General features: G+C 41.4%; 1 pseudogene; it reads left to right on the forward strand.

Annotated features, from left to right (window-relative positions):
- The first annotated feature begins 9,221 nt into the window (after positions 1–9,221).
- LOC147429628 (uncharacterized) lies at positions 9,222–9,926 on the forward strand (annotated as a pseudogene).
- Positions 9,927–11,040: the final 1,114 nt, after the last annotated feature.

Below are 11,040 nucleotides of genomic sequence, written 5' to 3' on the forward strand. Positions count from 1 at the left end.
TAGGGACTTTGTCGTGACACATAATTGAAATAATGGCGCCACTGTCACTCTAGAGACTCATATTCTCCACATGTGGAATATGTCTTATATAAGGATGTGTGAAAAGGAACATCCTTCAAGTACAAGACGTACTTGTGTGGAGGTAACTGCAAACACTCTACGACGGGAGTGAGAGGGACCCTCATTAGTCTTGCTCCACTGGCTAAACCGAACTCCTTGAGTTCCTAGACCATGTTGTATCCCATGTGACAAAATGTGCCAAATTGAACCCTACAAGTAGGTTCGTAACTGCATAAGGCAGAAAGACAACTTGGACACTTGGCCCAAAATACTTTGTGCCGACATGCCCTTGGCATGGGCCGGTAATATTCAAGTGTACTTAGACGTCTTGAAACACTAATCAAAGCATACTAAACATGCAATTGACAGCAAGTCAGTACACTTACCTATATGCAAATGCAGTAACATACTGTACACTTACATGTATGCAAAAATGCAATAACATAATGTACAGTTACCTGGATGCAAATGGAAAGGAGTACGTCCCCTACCTGAAAAACAAATAGTATTGCACTGGGAACCCCGGTTGTTGCCTTTATAACCCAAGCCCTTGAATTCGAATCTACGTAGTCAAATCCCTTGATAAGACTTCTTTGTAGAAACTGCTCAACTCGGAGATAACGGGAACTAACATAGTTAACCGTGTACAGATTGAGTGGAATGAACTTAAGAAGTGTGTTCATCTGCTACCGCGTGGTAGATTGCGGAATACTTTCGTTGAAAGTAGAACTGGGAGAAATCAACAATGATCCTCAATGCAGATCAAACTGTGATCCTTAATTCCTATGGGATGATGTAGCATTCATTCGCTGGGTTTTACCCCAAAACCGTATGTCCATAAACACTTCGTAGTGCTATAGAGAGAGCAGGAGACCCACACGAGTGAACTACCGATCCCTTACAACCATGTTGTCACCCCTGATTGCTGCATCTATACTCCGTGGTAGAGACCAGACGGTGTGAGGTTAAGATTGTCAAAAAACGCACATGAGCGTTTGTACTGAAAACATATAGTGCGAAAATGACACCCTATACATCCGTAATGACATCTGTAATGACAAGATGCTTGCTTGTCAATTAACATCAATGTGTACTCCACTGGGTAGAACTGTTCGATCTTGAGAACAATCATCCAAGGAATACCAACAAGTGGATGTTATCCTAGATTGAGCAATGGCCCGTAGCCAGCGTGTGTGGATCCTAGCCCGTATGGCAATGAGTGTTCAATTGATAAACCGATGAAAATAAATGTGAATGGCACCTTGCCCAATTTGTAGCTGAGAATTGTAGAGCATCTTGGCCCCGGAGAACTCAGTAATCACTAGTGTGTGTGTGTGCCCAGAATGTGTGCTCTTAGACATCTTATGCCTGACTGCCAGCTTATTGTATAAGCATGCAACCATCTGACTGTATGGTGTTCGCATCGCGAGAGGGACCAGAAGTCACAGCGTGCCCATCTACCGTGTATGGGTTGTGAATCCATTAGAAGTTTTTAGGTTGTTTTGTGTGCCTTGATAGCAACCGAAAATTATAGGAAACAATGCATAACTAATAGCGTCCTTGACAGAGTGATTTGTGAGAGCGTACTTTATACCATCTAGGTAGCATGCCTTGCATACAAAAACGGAAGCCCGTGGCTACCGTGACAACCGTTGAAGTTGATGATATGATATCCTGAATAATGTAGGTGCCCCAAACTTGGTTTCCAACTGCTCTTGTCGCCGAGGTAAGCGGAGTACGAATTAGAAGCCTGATGTCATGTGAAATGGGCCAAGCATTTGGCTTTTCAGAATACTGTCCAAAGTAAATGCGAAACGTAAAGTTGTAGGACACATGTATCATATACACCCTAATTCAGTGACCTTGCATGCATCTCAGAATGTTTTCGGCAGATCATATAAGCCAAGATGATGTGACTGTTCGTACCAAAAATGACTGTGGCAGAAAAAAATTGGGGCGTAACAGTACCCAATTCAAAAAAAACGTACAATACGCTGAAAATCCATATTGAAGTATGAGAAAATGGCTAAGCATAACATATTCAAAAGCCATATAACTACTGTGCCGTGCACCAAAACTGGAGTTTATGTCAAATCACGAACTCATGCATCATGCTTAAGTTTTCCGACATGTGGGCACTGCTTTTTTGGATGTGTTCCTAAGCAAATAAAGCATAATTTTTGACTTTTTGCGCATTGAAATTCGGATGGTGATAGACGCTTCTTGACCACGTTGGTCGTGCCCCGATTTGTTCCGACACCCGAATTATTGTGGACATGTTGGACCTCTTTGATCGTAACCAGTAAATTGGCAACCCCTTGGGTTGCTGGTAAGTAGAGAGCTGATTTTGGTAGCATTCTGTCAATTAGTTGTGTAAGATTTTCTACTTGTGTAACCAAGATTTGAACCCTGACAACGAGCTTGCGAAATCGGGCGTAAAAATTTTTCCAGTCCTTCCGAGTGACAAACTCCCTGGCATCTGGCAATTGACTGTCATCCTCTAAAATATCCAACACTCTCTGAGGAGGAGTGGTTGATAAATGAGGAGACAGAGATTGATCACCTGGGTTTGCACCATCCATCCCTGTTGCCACGATGGTACCTCTCCGTGAGAGTATCCGGCCCCATGACATCCATAGGTGGAGCCAATTCGAGGTATTCAAAGTCAAACATGTGTTGATCATCAATTTCCGCACTCATGGCGAATCTGTGTTGTGCGAACAAAGAGAAAACAGTACCTTGGAGCGCAACAAAAACTCGTAACCGTATCGAACACAAAGGTAGGTAGCCGTGCTAACCTCGCCGGCGGCGGTCGTAAAGAAGGTGAATTTCCAATCCCTTTAGAATTGGCGAAGAGGTGAAATCACCAAGGAACTTCAGCACTAGCTCATAGCAGGTTGTGATAATTAACTGGGTGATTATGTCTTCAACTGAACTGAACGTCCAAGTTGAAATCGGATTGTAAATCCCAAACCACCACGAAATCAGCACTTGATTTGCAGCCGAGGATGCCTTTGCAAACACCGATGTATGCTTTGTAGCCAATACTTGGATTTGCCTTTGATGTAAACGGCAAATCGGTTCTTTTTGTGGTGTGCTAAACTGCCAGACTGGTTTGCAACCGGTTCGGAATGATGAGGTATGCCTGCTCCACAATTAGGTGCGGATTTTTTTGCCTTCCACCGGACCACCCGAACTCAGGGGAGGATTGCCGGTACACGGGGCTGCCTTGCCTGTGGGAAGGGCCACTACTAGTGGCCAATGTTTAATTTTGAGGCCAAAGGGCCTCACCATGTGAACATGGCGTGGGTTTATTGAAGCCAAAGCTCACAGCAGCGAGCGGCCTCCTGCGAGCAGAGAGTTGGTGATGGCGGGGAATACTGAGGCCGGCTATGGTCAAAAGGTGCTGGCGCTATGCTCTATCTCCCCCTGGCATCCCTTCCAAGCCCAAGAGATCGTCAATCCATGCACCATAGCCTCGCGTCCAAAACAGGAAGCTCTGCCCGATTTGGCAAGTAGACCGGCTAAAAACGGAAAAGAGCCCAAAAAAGCAACGGTTCTCACCAAAGTAGCATGTTTTTAGGGGCCTAAAGAGACCACGCCTAGAGAGAGAGAGAGTGGAAGAGACTCCTAGGCATTGATACCAGTGTAAGAAATAGGGAACTAGGCCTTGAGATCCTCCTCCCAACCTCCTTTTATATAGGCGGGCTCCTAGCCCCTTGCCCTAGACGGATCCCCTGTCCACACTGCCTAGCCCGGCCCTTGGCCGTAGTCCGTGACTAACCTAGTTCTTAGGGTACAAGACCCTTGTCCTGACAAGTACCTTACCACCCTTGCAACTAGATGAAATGCCTAGGGCGGTTAAAAACTATTGGTCAAAGTCTTCACCCAAGACAACTTGGAACAATTGGTTTCAAAAGGTGACGACATCATTCTAAAAGGTATGATCTACCCCAAGGAAGGGGGAGTGTTTGCTGACATCCATCATTCACTTGCTTCCCTCTCAACTTTCCTCCCTGACCTCTCAATCTCCCAATCTTAGGGAATGTATATATAAAGCCTTTTTCTCACAAAAAACAAAAATAAGAAAGTAAAAGAGCAAGAGCCACCAAACAAAAATCTGGAAACTTACAAGTTCTAGTATATGACCCAAAATCATAAAAACACATTATGCACAAGGACATGACTTTTTGACACGACCCTTATAACATTTGCACTCTAACCATCATCTATGTGTGTGTACAAATATGGCTAGTACAATAGAGTCATCCACTCCTACCTTGGGTGAGAGGTACCCTCGTTACTTTGCACAAGTGTCTCACATAGTCTACCCGGTGCTTGCATGTGAATGGGATTTGGTAGATACGCTAGCATATAAGAGAAAATTTGAGGAGTTAGAATGGTTGATATGTCTCTTGACCACGACTAATCCATATTTAGTAGAGGATGTCTCCATGATTGCACAAAATTATCCTCTTAACCATGATGACTATAGACGTCTAGTGATGTTTTTAGTGAACATCTGTGCCTCTAATGATGAAGACGATTTACATAATTACACAGATGGCACATATGGTCTCATGGATGATGACTTCATTTTTCTTGATGATGACAAGGATAGGGGTCTAGCCTTAGGGTTCCCCCCCAATCTCTACAATATCCTATTTCCATGACTCTCTAGGGAGAGTGCAAATACTTAGGTTAGCGTTCCTTATGTTGTTTGATTGTGTTCAATAAGGGTTCGTGCCTCTTCCCACTGATGTTCCTCCTAGAGGTATTCCTTATGTTTTCTAGTATATACAAGAACGTGTTGCTGTTGTTAGATTTGGACCTTCATGGAATCTCTCTCTCGTTCACTCTTCAAATCAAGCACGATCATCAACACAAACAAGTGTTTCTTGATCATTAGCATTGTCCCTTGTCTTTGTTTTTGCATCCATGATTGTCTGCTTTAAATGTGATTGGTAGCGCAATATTTCGTATATTTTCTTAGAATAAACATTAGATTCTATATAATTTTCTGTCATAATCCCTTGTCTAGGTTTCAGAATCAAGTAGTCTGACTAAACTAGTTTGACCAAGTTAGGAGTTAAAGATCTTCTCTTAATACCATGGGGAATGCCTTCCTAATAATCAATGGTTACTTTCGGTTCTTAATCAAATTTAGGTAGTATTGTGTGCAATGTAGTAGGGCTTTCTAGTGGGCTTAGTCCCTATTGACCTTTAGCTTAAGTATTATAAAGGGAGTTTACTAGTGTGATCAGCTTAGGGAGGGTAACAGTGTTATATGACCCCTCAAAGTTACAAAATTAAAATGATCAAAACGAATAAACAAAAAAAATCAAAAGTGCCACAATGTAAAATCTTAATTTGGTACTTCACTCACATGTATTGCCTATGGTACTAGAGCCTTAGAGGTTCCCAGTGTGGGCACTTTTCCTTGAAAAGCAAAAAACCCAAGACATACAAAATAAGCACACACATCAAAATTGAATCAATGTGAAAAGACTTTGTGGGGTGAAAGAAAAGGAAATAAGTCAGGCAATGATTTCATGAGAAATTCCTTTTATCGTAGGTTAACTATAAGGTCTTCTAGGTATAGACTCTAGTCAGCCCTCGGATATGAAATACTTGGCTCTCACGATTAAACAACCTAATTGACCAGCAAAAATTGAGAAGATTACCCATGGTATTAATAGTTGACCTCTAGTACCTCTCAACCATTAAGTTAGTGACCCTAGACTTGTTTAGTTTTTGACTTTTACAACTGTTTATGCGTTTGATTATATTATAGTTTAATGTTTTACTACTAACAAATTGTTTAATATTTTGTTACCAATCAATTTGTCTACCTACAAATGCATATGCTTTTTAATTGTATATGAGAATGCAATTGCTGTGCCAATTTTCTTTGATTTTGCAGTGACTAAAGAAGGTTAAGGACATTCATCTCAAATGCTCTTCCACCTCAACGAACGATCTTCATCTCAATAGCTTCCGAGGATAGAATCTACATCAGGAAGGGGGGCATGTTAACCGACAGCCATACTGTGGAGTCAATACTGGGCAAATAGGAAGCGTGGGGACTGCCTAACACTCCCTATTGCTTGGTGTTGACCTTGGTTTTAAAGCCATTACAAGCGACAAGTAAAGACCTTGAGATGGTGGAGTCACTAATGGGCGAATAGAAAGCTTGGGGACTACCCAACACTCCCTATCGCTTGGTGTTGACCTTGGTGTAACCGATGATGGAGACCCTTTTGGTGATGAGATTACAAGTCATGCAGTGGAGTCAATACTGGGCAAATAAGAAGCTTGGGGACTGCCCAATGCTCCCTATAGCTTGGTGCTAACCTTGGTGATAAAGTCATTATATGCAACAATGGAGTCAGCACCGAGCGAATAGGAGGCTTGGTGACTGCCCATCGCTCCCCATCGCTTGGTGCTGACCTTGGCAAATGGGCGTCGGCCCAATTAACATCCACGGATATCACATTGTTTTGAGTCAGGGACTGGGCTTGTCAATCCTATGGGTGCTTGGGTGATCGCTGATGAGGGGTGCACCACATATCTCATTTGATACTATTTTTATTTGATCGACCACTATGGGCGTCAATGTGTGAATGGGTTAAACTCTTATAAAGATCTATTTTGACCTAAGATCCTTATTCTGTAAGGTGTAAGCTAAGAAGTGCTCTTGCTCCATCTCTGTCTCCTTCTCCCTCGTATGCTCACGTGTGTGTGTGTGTGTGTGTGTGTAATCTTGAGAGAGAGAGAGAGAGAGAGAGAGAGAGAGAGAGAGAGAGAGCATTGTGGCGGTGAGGCGGTGGCGAGGCGGTTGAGCGCAACATTGATGGAGGCTCCTTCTTCTTCACAACACAAGATCCTTCACAGCGGAAGCATTGAGTGGTGAGTGACACACCCCTACCCCTTTGAGCTTTCTAGGCTCTTCTAGTTGTGTGTTTGCAGCCTTTCAAGGTATGCACACACTGCCCAGACAAGTTCCTAGCCTTCGACACGTACGGAAAGCGTACAGGGGCTCTTGAAAGGTCTCTAGGTCTATTGAGAGTCAGAGTCTCTAAATAAGAAAAAATCCAGGGAATAGACCTTTAACATTGACAATGGCTTGGGTCTATGGACTTAGAAGAAAGACCTAGTCCTGTCTCACAGCAAAACCGGGACAACATTTAAAAATCTAATACTGTCTCAACCCTATAACTTCCACAATTTGGGCTAAGATTATCTCAACCAACGCTTTTTTCCCCCTAGCAGATGTGAGGGCACATTAGCTTGTGAACTCCTCTTCCAATTGGAGAAGTTTACTCAATGTTTTTAGTGTGCAAGAATGGATAGTTATCTGACTAATCAAATCCGCCCGTCCATGATTGACAGCCTTAGTCAATCCCCACTTACCACTCCACACTCACACATGATTCTTTTGGTTTCTAATTACTATCACATTGTTGTAACATTTAAAATAATGGTTTCTTTTCACTGTACGTCATAGTGATTCCTTCAATCAAGCATTGTTTTAGCAAACATACGTCTTTAAACTTAAGACAAGGTATTGTCAATCAAAAATATTGACCATAATAACCATGACCAATACTCTTCTTGTCTCAAGAACACCTAAGGGTGAAAAATGACACCAATTCCTTGTTCACAATCCGGGATGGATGAACCCCCACCCAAGGTTTTGGGGTGTCCATACACCAAACTAGTTGCCCATACAACCGGGCAGCTTCCCTAGGATAAAAACGGTATCCTAACTTATGTAGAAACATCAAGACATGACACGGAGTAGAAACTCATCATTCATGGGGGTAACCGAGGTGTCTTGAGACAAGCTATCTTAAGGATGATCAATCATATCTTTCCTAATTCAACCAGTCTTAACCCAAACAATTCATTCCTAATTTACAAACAAATGCATGTTGGTTTCTTGGAAGATGTCTTCCGTTTTCAGCTAGTTTTTACTTTTCCTAATTCCTTACTTCCTCCTATGTTAATATTAAAGAAAAACTTGAATTATTTAAAACTTAAATTATAACGAAGACCCACCTAGGACTGATTAGGCATTTGTTGTAGCAGGGGCCTGAACGCTTTCGTCAATGGGCCTACTATTAGGCCCGGCTTCGTCGTCGTGTGACGCTCTAGTTCGTTTAGGAACACTATCCTCATCATCAGAAGGAGGATTGTCTCGGATCCTTTTGGGTGCCATGACTTCTTATCTTTATTAAAAAGGACATTTAATTATTAGTTAAATCATCCCGAAAGCTAGACTTAACCTTTATATTCAATCTAATTCCTCTTCTAACCCAATCAAGGTTAAATTTGTAGTCCTAGAGGCTAGAGGGTAATTTCTTGGCTTAATAATTTCTTAATTGCTTATTTGGACAAGATAACTTTATTGTAGATTCCTTAACGGTTTTCTAAGCTCTCATAATTTTCTTATAAATTTATACATCTTTTTCCTAATTTTCCCATCTTTATTAAGCTTGAAATCTGCTTGTTTTAAGCTTAATATTTATTATATTTATTTTCTCTTAAAGATTGCATTCCCTCAACTTTAAACCAATGGTTTACACTTACAATAATTTTTCTAGGAACTTTTTGACAGTAGATTCTATTTATCCTAATTAATCTTTAAATAGAAATAGGGTTTTTGCTCAATTATAACTAGTTAAATTAGCTAACTAATTATCATATATTTATCATAAGTAGATAATGGTATCTCCTAACTCTGGTAGATACCTTGTAAATATCAAAATTAGTTATCTAATATTTCCCTTTCATTTCCAACTAAAATTAGTTTATTTAAGCTAAAATAAATAGCTAGATTAACTTTCTGATATATTGTGGTGTGTGGTCGTGTAGATCATGTGTCCAACCACCTAGTGTGGGAGGACACTCAGTCCTTGGCATGTAGTCTCTATTGGCAATATAAGGAGCTGCTCTCGGATGCAAGAGGCAAGCTCAATTTGGTCCCATTTGTGTGCACACCACATTGGTGGAGACGACGGGCATACCCTAGGCAGTTAGGGGCGTTTCTTGCTTTTCTTGCTAATTCCTTGAGCCTGCTCATGGCGTTCTTGCTTGACACTGGGTAGCCATCTCTGCCCAGGACATGCAACACACACACAGACACAGACAGAGCTTCCATGGCGCTCACATCGCCAGTTGACTACATTTCCTGACCTTGCGACCTTCCCTTGCATGTGGACGCAGCTTCAAAGCCTCACTTTTTGTTCGTCCACGCTCCCTCCTTTCTCACCGCTTATTGATTGCACATCAGTCATTCACAGGCACTTCTAGATGGGTCTGCTCGGCTTTGACACCTTCTCCTGAGCCCCTTAACGATCATGATGGGCACGACGACGAGCTTGATGCTGAGCAGGCAATTCATTTCGACACTACTTAAGCAAGTTTCTTCTCGGGCCTATGACATGCGATGGCGTTTGGAGCAGAGAATAGACAACAACATCTATGATGTGCTGGAGACCAACCCTTGGAGGGAAGACCCAAAATCAAAGCATCCTCCTCTCCTGCAAAGTCTTCAGCTTCCTCACCTGACACCAGGTTCCGTATGGTTGCGGAAGATGTACGTGAAGGAGTTTTGGTATTCGAGGATGAGCCTTTTGGATGGTGATGCGACCCAATATTGCAGCCTTTTGGATGGGGAAGGGAACGTGGGTGTGGAGAAATTAGATGTTTTTGCATTTTGCAAACCAGAAGAAGATCGTGAGCTCCTTATGGAAAAGAGGAGTTGCTGCAGCAACGTTGTAGAGGTGCCTTTTGCCAGTGGATTATTCCAAAGCTACTACAGAATAGTATTAGTGCTCACACTTTTCATTTTATGTGTTTAGTGATTTTTTTTTTCCAACTTTAGCTCATTTCCCAGTCCAGTGTTTGTTGAATAAAGGATCATCACACACCAAACCCCTTTTGGAAGAGATGTATGTCGCAAAAAGATCACATTCTTGTTATTATGATGCAGCCCTCAGTCCTTCCTCGTCTTGTCCATTACATCAGGATAGCGACCTAATGTTTTCACAAGCGTGATGTACGAGTTCCATGCCTTGATCATGATCGGCATGATGACGAGTCTAGCCCCCAAGCTTAGTCCCTTAGCCGCGACAGTCCCTTAGCCCCTAAGCCGTTGTATGATCACTCCCCCCGGATGAGGCGTTGGAGTTGATCCTTTCCTGTCGAGTCCATTCCTAGCCTAGAATTCTAAAAAGATGTCCATCTTTTTCTCCCTAAGGGGGGAGGTGTGGTGTGTGGTCGTGTAGATCATGTGTCCGACCACCTAGTGTGGGAGGACACTCAGTTCTTGGCATGTAGTCTCTATTGGCAATATAAGGAGCTGCTCTCGGATGCAAGAGGCAAGCTCAATTTGGTCCCATTTGTGTGCACACCACAATATACTAACTCTAGTAAATAGGAAATAACTATCTAATTTGACAAGCTAATTTTCTCCCTTTAATTTTAAATAAAATTTATCTATTTTGACTTAAATAATTAGCTAAATTAACTTTTTGACATTAAGATAACTATCATAGCTTATTTATGATGTATATTAACTTTGATAAATAGCACATAATTATCTAAATTATTTATTGATTTCTCCTATTTAATTTTAGCTAGAATTAGTCTATTTTGGCTTAGAAAAATAACCAATTTAATTTTTTGACCTCAAGATAATTATCACAATTTACTTACAATGTAAAATAGCTCTGATAAATAGCACATAATTATCTAGCTTTATTTACTAATTTCCTCCTTTTAATTTCAACTTGAATTAGTTTTTTTTGGCTTAGAAAAATAGCTAAATTAAATTTATGACCCTAAGATATCACATAATTATCTAACTTGATATACTAATTTCCTCTTTAATTTGTGGCTAAAAATAGCTAATTTTAGCTTAATTAAATACTTAGATTAATTTTCTGTTAATGAGGTAACTATTCCGTTTTTCTA

Source organism: Adiantum capillus-veneris, chromosome 22 (genome assembly GCF_014529385.1).
Source record: "Adiantum capillus-veneris isolate H3 chromosome 22, ASM1452938v2, whole genome shotgun sequence".
Lineage (NCBI taxonomy): Eukaryota > Viridiplantae > Streptophyta > Polypodiopsida > Polypodiales > Pteridaceae > Adiantum > Adiantum capillus-veneris.